Source organism: Silurus meridionalis, chromosome 6 (genome assembly GCF_014805685.1).
Source record: "Silurus meridionalis isolate SWU-2019-XX chromosome 6, ASM1480568v1, whole genome shotgun sequence".
Taxonomy (NCBI): Eukaryota; Metazoa; Chordata; class Actinopteri; order Siluriformes; family Siluridae; genus Silurus; species Silurus meridionalis.
In genome coordinates this window covers 26,596,580-26,606,301 of record NC_060889.1, presented here as the reverse complement: position 1 = coordinate 26,606,301, position 9,722 = coordinate 26,596,580, and positions in this window count along the sequence as shown.

Genomic DNA, 9,722 nt, shown 5'->3' with positions numbered 1-9,722 from the left:
AAATGTTTGTTTATATATCATCAAATTAATTTAAATATTAGTAAAAGATAAGTGAAAACAGCATGCAGTTTTTAAATAAAGGTTTTTATTATTGAGGGAAAACAAAGTACACAACTATATGGCCCTGTGTGAAAAAGTGTTTGCCCACGTTAAAACTGTGGTTTATCACAACCAAAAATTTAATTTATCTAGCCACACCCAGGCCTGATTACTGCCACACCTGTTACAATCAAGAGATTTCTTTTATAGGACCTGCCTGACAAAGTGAAGTAGACCAAAAGATCCTCAAAAGCTAGACATCATGCCGAGATACAAAGAAATTCAGAAACAAATGAGATAGAAAGTAATTGAGATCTATCACTTTGGAAAAGGTTATAAAGCCATTTCTAAAGATTTGGGAATCCAGCAAACCACCGTGAGAGCCATTATTCACAAATGGCAAATACATGGAACAGTGGAGAACCTTCCCAGGAGTGGCCAGCTGACCAAAATTACCCCAAAAACACAGCAACGACTCATCCAAGAGGTCACAAAAGACCCCACAACATCATCCAAAGAACTGCAGGCCTTAGTTGCTTCAGTTAAGGTCAGTGTTCATGACTACAACATAAGATGGCGCCGGTGAGGTCGGCTGCCATCACGACTGCTCCGGCTACGTTTTTTCTTTTTTTGTTTATTTTATACTTTTATTTAATTAGTTACAGTTCCATCTACACAAGATGGACATCATTAGATATAACAGAGACACTCTTATCTATCGGTGTACAATGCACTCACCTTTCGCTGTTTTTAAACCCGGACCCATGCTAGCCGAGCGAGATCTGAGGGAGACGCGACCGGTACCGGCGTCCACAAGGGAAACGAGCCGGCGTCAGGAACAGGCTGAGGGCACACGCACACCGCGCTCCCTTACCTAGTATGCTGTTAGCCAACGTCCAGTCACTGGAGAACAAGCTCGACGACCTCAGGCCAAGGGTCAAGTTCCAGAGAGACATTCGGGACTGCAACCTTCTCTGCTTCACCGAGACATGGCTGAACCCAGCGGTACCGGACCACGCCATTCAGCCGGCCGAGTTTTTCCTCGGTTTACTGCATGGACAGAACACTGGAGTCGGGGAATTTAAGAGGAGGTGGATGGTGAACAACCACTGGTGCGACAGCACAAGCATCGTTCCCCTTTCATGCTCCTGCACACCAAATCTGGAACTACTGACCATCAAATGTCGGCCCTTTTATCTACCTCATGAATTCAGCTCGGTCATAGTCAGTGCCGTTTATATCCCACCTCAAGCTGACATGGACAATGCAGTATGGGATTTACATGAGACAATAACTCTTCACCAAACACAGCATCGGGATGCTGTGCTCATTGTGGTAAGAGATTTTAACAGTGCCAACCTCAAGCGCGCACTACCGAACTTTCATCAGCACATCACCTGCCCCACCAGGGGAGAAAGGACACTAGACCACAACATTAAACAACAGCTACAAGGCACAATCACGTCCACCATTTGGGAAATCGGACCATGCCGCCATCTTTCTCATGCCTGTTTACAAAGAAAGGATGAAACAGGACGCTCTGGTTCAGAGGGAGATCGTGCGCTGGACTGACCAATTGGTGGCCGCTCTGCAGGACGCTTTGGATGGTGCAGACTGGGACATGTTCAGGCGCAGCTCTGATGACATCAACATGTTTATGAAAGTAGTTATGGGATTCATCGGGAAACTAGTGGATGATACGGTGCAAAAAACCACTATCAGAACGTTTCCCAACCAGAAGCCGTGGGTGGATAATACGATCCGCAATGCTCTGAGATCGAACTCCGTTGCCTATAACATAGGGCTCACCACCGGGGACATGGATGAGTACAAGGCTGCGTCTTACAGTGTTCGCAGAATTGTGAAGTATGCAAAGCGGCGCTACGGGAGGAAACTAGAGTCACAGTTTCAACATGGTGGCTTTAGGAGCCTGTGGCAGGGACTAAGAACAATAACAGACTATAGAACAGCATCTTCTAGAATGGTGAATGCGGACGCTTCTCTGGCAGACAAGCTAAACACCTTTTACGCTCGTTTCGAGGCTGCAGCTAACCACGCTAACAGCACAACCAGCGTGCACACCGAGAGAGCCAGAGAGGTAAACATGTTCACCATCTCGGAGCATGACGTGAGGAGGGCATTCAGGAAAGTGAATACCAGGAAGGCAGCAGGACCAGATGGCATCACAGGTCGGGTTCTGAAAGCCTGCGCTGACCAGCTAGCACCGGTGTTCACTGAGATATTAAACCTCTCACGGGAACAGTCTGTTGTTCCCTTATGTTTCAAACAGTTCACCATTGTTCCTGTCCTGAAGAAACCCCAGCCTGCCTGCCTTACCGACTATCGCCGTGTAACCTTGACCTCAGTAGTGATGAAGAGCTTTGAGAGACTGGTCAGAGACTTCATCACTGCATCACTACCAGACACACTGGACCCACTACAGTTCGCGTACCGTCAGAACTGTTCTACTGAGGATGCCATTGCTAATATCCAACACACCACGACGAGCCACCTGGACCAAAGAAATGGGAATTATACAAAGATGCTGTTTGTGGACTTTAGTTCAGCATTTAACACCATAATTCCCTCCACACTCACCTTTAAGTTGGAGGTCCTGCGACTCAGCCTGCCGCTGTGCCATTGGATCTCTAACTTCCTGACAGACAGACCACAAGCCGTACGGGTGGGAAAAAACACTTTATCCACCCTCACCCTCAGCACTGAAGCTCCCAAGGGTTGTGTTCTGAGCCCCTGCTGTAATCACTGTACACATATGACTGTGTGGCCACTTCCAACTCCACCACCATCAAGTTTGCTGACGACACCGTTGTGGTGGGCCTGATCTCCAACAATGACGAGACGGCCTACCTACAGGAGGTTAAAAACCTGGAGAGATAGTGCCAGGAGAACAACCTTCTCCTGAACGTCAGCAAGACCCAGGAGTTGATCGTGGACTTCAGCAATAAGCAGGAGCGGTCATACCAACCGCTAAACATCAACGGGACTCCAGTGGAGAGAGTGGACAGTTTCCGGTACCTAGGTGTTCACATCACACAGGACCTGTCTTGGTCCTGTCACACCAACACCCTGCTGAAGAAGGCCTGTACCATCGGAGACGCTTACGGAACTTTAAACTTCCCTCTCAGGTGTTAAAGACTTTCTACACCTGCACCACTGAGAGCGTTCTGATGGGTAGCATCACTTCCTGGTTCGGGAACAGCACCATGCAGGACAGGCGAGCCCTCCAGAGGGTGGTGCATTCAGCTGAACATACTATCCACACCAAGCTCCCTAACCTGCAGGACATCTACAGCACGCGGTGCCGCACCAGGGCCAGGAAGATAATGAAGGACCTCAGCTATCCCAACAATGGACTCTTTTCTCTGTTGCGTTCAGGGAAACGCTTCCGCTCCCTGAAAGCGAACACAGAGAGAATGAGGAGGAGCTTCTTCCCGCAGGCCATTCGGAGTTTAAACCAGGAAACACCCAGGATCTAAAAACTGGCCCACTCTCTCAATCATCACACTTCTTCTCTGTACATATCTCACCTTTCGCACCACGAGACTTTAAACTCTGGACTCGCACAGCACAGTGCACTTTATATTTTATACCACACCATACCGCACACCGACATTTTACACCACACCATAACGCACACAGACACTTTATGGACAATCTAAACCACCTTTAATTGTTTATTGTTTACTGTTGATTACTGTTTCACTGCCATAAGCATTTTTTGTATATACATCTTTTTCTCTCATATATCTCTATATCCTTATATATTCTTATATTTTATATAGTTTTTATACTTTATTTATCTGCCTTCTTTTTCTGTATTATTTTTCCCCCATCCTATACCCTCATGCTGGACCATTCTAATAAGCATTCCATTGCATGTCATACCCTGTATGTATGTGTATGTGACAAAAAAAAAATTGATTTGATTTGATTTGGATTTGAGAAAGAGACTGGGCAAAAATGTTCTGCATGGCAGAGTTCCAAGACAAAAACTGCTGCTGAGCAAAGAAAATTTTTGCCAGAAGAAATCTTGCTGATTCAAGACTTTTTTGGAAAAATACTCTGTGGACTGAGGACACAAAACTTGAACTTTTTGGAAGGTGTGTGTCCCATTACATCTGGCGTAAAAGTAACACGCATTTCAGCAAAAAGACGCATTTCAGCAAAAGAACATCATACAAACAGTAAAATATGGTGGTAGTGTGATGGTCTGGGCTGTTTTGCTGCTTCAGGACCTCGAAGACTTGCTGTAATAATTGGAACCAGGAATTCTGCTGTTTCCTAAAAAATCTTGAAGGAGAATGTCCAGCCATCTGTTTGTGACCTCAAACTGAAGCGAACTTTGGTTCTGCAGCAGGACAATTTTTAAAAACACACCAGCAAGTCCACCTCTGAATGGCTGAAGAAAAACAAAATGAAGACTTTGGAGTGGCCTAGTCAAAGTCCTGACCTGAATCCTATTGGGATGCTGTGGCATGACCTTAAAAAGGCGATTCATGCTCTAAAACCCTCCAATGTGGCCGAATTACAACAATTCTGCATAGATTAGTGACCAAAATTCCTGCACAGCGCTGTAACAGACCCATTGCAAGTTATCGCAAACGCTTGATTGCAGTTGTTGCTGCTAAGGATTAGGGTTTTTGGGGTGGTAAACACTTTTCACACAGGGCCATGTAGTTTTGGATTTTGTTTTCCCTCAATAATAAAAACCTTCATTTAATAACTGCATGTTGTGTTACTAATATTTAAATTTGTTTGTAGATCTGAAACAAAGTGTGACAAACATGCAAAAAATAAATACATAAATAAAAAGAAATCAGGAAGGTGCAAACACTTTCATACCACTGTGTATATATTATATATACACATACATACACACACACAAATACATGTCCAGCATGTGTGGTGTTCAAATACTTTTTTTCCTCACTGTGTATATATATATATATATATATATATATATATATACAGTGAGGAAAATAAGTATTTGAACACCCTGCTATTTTGCAAGTTCTCCCACTTAAAAATCATGGAGGGTCTGAAATTGTCATCGAGGTGCATGTCCACTCTGAGAGACATAATAAAAATAAAAAAAAAATCCAGAAATCACAATATATGATTTTTTTAACTATTTATTTGTATGATACAGCTGCAAATAAGTATTTGAACACCTGAGAAAGTCAATGTTAATATTTGGTACAGTAGCCTTTGTTTGCAATTACAGAGGTCAAACATTTCCTGTAGTTTTTCACCAGGTTTGCACACACTGCAGGAGGGATTTTGGCCCACTCCTCCACACAGATCTTCTCTAGATCAGTCAGGTTTCTGGCCTGTCGCTAAGAAACAAGGAGTTTGAGCTCCCTCCAAAGATTCTCTATTGGGTTTAGGTCTGGAGACTGGCTAGGCCACGCCAGAACCTTGATATGCTTCTTACAGAGCCACTTTTTGGTTATCCTAGCTGTGTGCTTCAGGTCATTGTCATGTTGGAAGACCCAGCCTCGACCCATCTTCAATGCTCTAACTGAAGGAAGGAGGTTGTTCCCCAAAATCTCACAATACATTGCCCCGGTCATCCTCTCCTTAATACAGTGCAGTCGCCCTGTCCCATGTGCAGAAAAATACCCCAAAGCATTATGCTACCACCCCCATGCTTCACAGTAGGGATGGTGTTCTTGGGATGGTACTCATCATTGTTCTTCCTCCAAACACGTTTAGTGGAATTATGACCCAAAAGTTCTATTTTGGTCTCATCTGACCACATGACTTTCTCAAATTACTCTTCTGGATCATCCAAATGGTCATTGGCAAACTTAAGACGTGCCTGGACATGTGCTGGTTTAAGCAGGGGAACCTTCTGTGCCATGCATGATTTCAAACCATGATGTCTTAGTGTATTACCAACAGTAACCTTGGAAACGGTGGTCCCAGCTCTTTTCAGTTCATTGACCAGCTCCTCCTGTGTAGTTCTGGGCTGATTTCTCACCTTCCTTAGGATCATTGAGACCCCACGAGGTGAGATCTTGCATGGAGCCCCAGTCCAAGGGAGATTGACAGTCATGTTTAGCTTCTTCGATTTTCTAATGATTGCTCCAACAGTGGACCTTTTTTCACCAAGCTGCTTGGCAATTTCCCTGTAGCCCTTTCCAGCCTTGTAGAGGTGTACAATTTTGTCTCTAGTGTCTTTAGACAGCTCTTTGGTCTTGGCCATGTTAGTAGTTGGATTAATACTGATTGTATGGGGTGGACAGGTGTCTTCATGCAGCTAACGACCTCAAACAGGTGCATCTAATTTAGGATAATAAATGTAGTGGAGGTGGACATTTTAAAGGCAGACTAACAGGTCTTTAAGGGTCAGAATTCTAGCTGATAGACAGGTGTTCAAATACTTATTTGCAGCTGTATCATACAAATTTTTTTTCAACACAATTTTTTGTAATGTCAAAGTATATGTATCAAGTACACAAGGACCTTGATGCCAACCATGATGTGCATTTGCATGCCAGGCTGGGTGAAAAAAAAAGAGGCTTTTTTAAATAAAGTGTGGCAAAGAATCAATAAACTTTTATTATAAAATGAATGTAGAGTAGAGACTAATCAGAATGTAATAGATCCCAGTTTTAGTGGTGAAAACACTTTGGATTTAATACTAACATTCAGATTAATTATAGAAAATATAGAAATAGTTTCACAGTCTGAAGTTATTTCAGATCATTACCTCTTTTTTAAAGTGGTGAAATGCATATATTATATCTAAGGCCAAGTAATAAGGCATAGTAACACAACCACTTCTGTGCAATCAATAATTTGATCAAAGTCTGACTCCACAGAGTTTTATTTCATTACATTCTAGATAATATAGCTAGAACAATCAAGCACTGTGGTCACACATGTATCCTTAAACAGACCCCTCGAAAATAAATATAAAATGGTGTCAAACTAAATTGGGAATATTTTAAATATAATAGATTGAGGGACTCCCAAGGATTAGAAAAGCTGTTAATGCTGCTTGGTCAATGTATTTCTCCTTCTAAATAAAATTTTTTAAATAATCTTAGATTCTTATTAAAATGAACTAGTAATGGGACCACTACAGAAACATGCACACGATGAAATGTAATGATGATTTCATAAATGTTACAATTGCAAAATTAAGAATGGAAAATGTTCCAGCCTTTGAATTTAAACCAGACTATTTATAGCTGTAGATAATGTCACTATATCAGACCAGAAATTGAAATAGACTTCAAAAGACTGTTTCACATACACTGAACAATATTATAAATCCAACACTTTTTGCCCCATTTTTATTGAGCTGAACTCAAAGATCTAAAACTTTTTCCATGTACACAAAAGGCCTATTTCAATCAAACATTGTCCACAAATCAGTCTAATCTGTGTTAGTGAGCACTTCTTTTCCGAGAAAATCCATCCACCTCACAGGTATGGCATATCAAGACGATGATAAGACAGCATGACTGTTGTACAGGTGTGCCTTAGGCTGGCCACAATAAAAGATAGCCTTTTGTTCAGTACATTTCCTCATTAAAATCATTAACTTGTGTACTAGATCCCATACCTACTGGTTTCTTTAAATATATACCACACAAAGCAAACAAACCTCTTCTAAAAAAAAAAACCTTGACCTGTCAGCTATGCAACTACGGACCAATATCAAACACAATATTTAGGCCTCATTATAGCAGAGATATCGCTGGATAAAGTCGGAACTGCCTCCAGGTGGAAAGTAATGAATTGCATACACTCGCATTACTGTAATTGAGTAGGTTTTTTTTGTATACATTTACGTTTTACAGTAGTTTATAAAATATGTAATTTTACTTTAAAATATTGTGTTTATAGTATTCTATTTAACTACATTTTACATCATATCTGTTAGAGTAAAACAAAAATAAAATAATTAAAATAATGCAAGTGGAAAAAATTGCAACCTGGAAACTACTGCACTGATTTATAGGCATAGAACAAACATGCTAAAGTCACAAGATAAAAAGATGGCAGTGATGAAGACCCAGCTAAAAGTGAAATGCCATCGAACAGAAAGTCATTCATTCAGTGCGCTCACTGTCTTAATTCTGATTTTGCAATTGCGATTTCTCCCCATGACAATAGCATTATAAAAGGAGTTTTTTCTTCGCTGCAAATGTGCTATACTCATGGACCTTTTAAATTGCACTTTATTTTGAAAAGGTGTTCCTTTAATTAAAAACTAGTTTGAGATTTCTATTACTTGTATATTTAACATATATACACATAACCATACTGTCACATCAGTGGCTCTGATGTTCTCTAAATTTAGTAACAGAACACAGGCAAATGTAAGTTTATAATGGCTATTGATCCTCATAATGTTAATTAATTTTTTTGTCAACAAATAATAAAAGAAAACTAAAGATAACCCTATTTGTAAAGTATGTTATTTTATACATTTATATTTCTTAGTTTTCACTGATCAACAATAATGGAGAGCAGAGCAATTATTTTATTCAATTAAAATCCAATAAACAAACCACCTACAAGGACATATATGTAGTCAGGAGTTTCTTCTTGCTTGATGTAAAACACTGAGGTAAGTGGTGATGCTTATATTATAATGGTGAACGGAAACCTTACCTTTTCCCAAGAAAAATTTCCCCTTGGCAAAACAAACAAAGTAATTCATACTGATTAAATACAATTTTAATTAAACTTAAATTAAATTCATTGTAAATTGTATGACAGTTTTGCTTGATACAGTTAAGATAATATACAGTTAAATCTATCCATTCTTCCATTATATTAGAAAACCACGTCAGCTAATGCAGTGCATGGAAAAACTTAATTTAACATTTTTTTTGGAACATTAACCACCTTTTGATGTTTACCAACCTTTACCATCTTTTTTTTTTCTTATTTAACTGACAATGCTGTTAAAACATGGAATAAAATTAATCTGTTTTTTCTTAATTAACATTAAAAAAATACTGTATAATGGACTGACTGCCAAAAATCACAGTTTACAAATTGATTTACAAAAAAAATAGTCCTAATTTTTAACTAATTTCAGCACAAATTTACCTGGTGCAAAGGGAACCTACCTAAAAACTTTGTCCTTTGCAAAAACAATTATTAATTCTACACCATTTAAATGTATATTAAATTCATGTATAAATTGTACGACTATTTTTGTTGATCAAGTACAATTACACATATACCTGGTGCAAATTTAATCTTTAATAGAAACCTGTACCAAAAAAGGTCATGTGGTACTAATTGATTTGTACTTATACGGGAGTATTGTTTTCAAAAGGTAAACTGTACCAAATACCTGCTATTCATCAGGGACAGGTTACAGGGAGCATTTACAATGCTCATGTTTATGCTGTTACTTATGCCGATATTCAGTATTTTGATCCAAGAGAATGTGCAAACTGTATAAAGTGTGGGGTACATAAGCTTTATTTACTCTAAAAATACATAAAAATAAATTCTAGGAAAACAATGTGATTGTTTACACAGCTGAAGAATGACATTTATTTGACAATAACTCTAAGCATTGCAGTACGCAAAATGTCTACAGAGTCTCTCTGGAACATTTTTTGTTTGTCCAGTGCTCATACACTTGGCTCATAAGGTTCATCTTCTACTTCATTAGGAATGTCTGC